The 419-nt window shown below is 58.0% G+C and overlaps 1 protein-coding gene across 2 annotated transcripts in view; it reads left to right on the plus strand.

Moving 5' to 3' along the window:
• PRKX (protein kinase X-linked) overlaps positions 1–419 on the plus strand; it is a 77,576-nt gene that overhangs the window by 41,839 nt on the left and 35,318 nt on the right. The window lies entirely within an intron of this gene.

Below are 419 nucleotides of genomic sequence, written 5' to 3' on the forward strand. Positions count from 1 at the left end.
TTGTCAGGGAATGGATACACTTGGAGTGGGGTCTCCCACAGTTCCCAAGTGTTCAGCCCCTAGGATTTGGTGCCGGGGGTCAAGGTATGGACACACTGGGAGTGGTCTCCCACAGTTCCCAGAGGGCTCAGCCCCTGGGATTTTGTGCAGGGTTGTCAGAGATGGACACACTGGGAGTGGGGTCTCCCACAGTTCCCAAGTGCTCAGCCCCTAGGATTTGGTGCCAGGGGTCAGGGTATGGACACACTTGGAGTGGGGTCTCCCACAGTTCCCTGGGTGCTCAGCTCCCAGGATTTGGTGCAGGGGATCAGGGAATGGAGTCACAGTTGGAGTGCAGTCTCCCACAGTTCCCTGGGTGCTCAGCCCCCAAGATTTGGTACAGGATTGTCAGGGATGCATACACGTGGAGTGGGGTCTCC

The sequence above is a fragment of the Oryx dammah genome, unplaced genomic scaffold (assembly GCF_014754425.2).
Source record: "Oryx dammah isolate SB20612 unplaced genomic scaffold, SCBI_Odam_1.1 HiC_scaffold_23, whole genome shotgun sequence".
Taxonomy (NCBI): Eukaryota; Metazoa; Chordata; class Mammalia; order Artiodactyla; family Bovidae; genus Oryx; species Oryx dammah.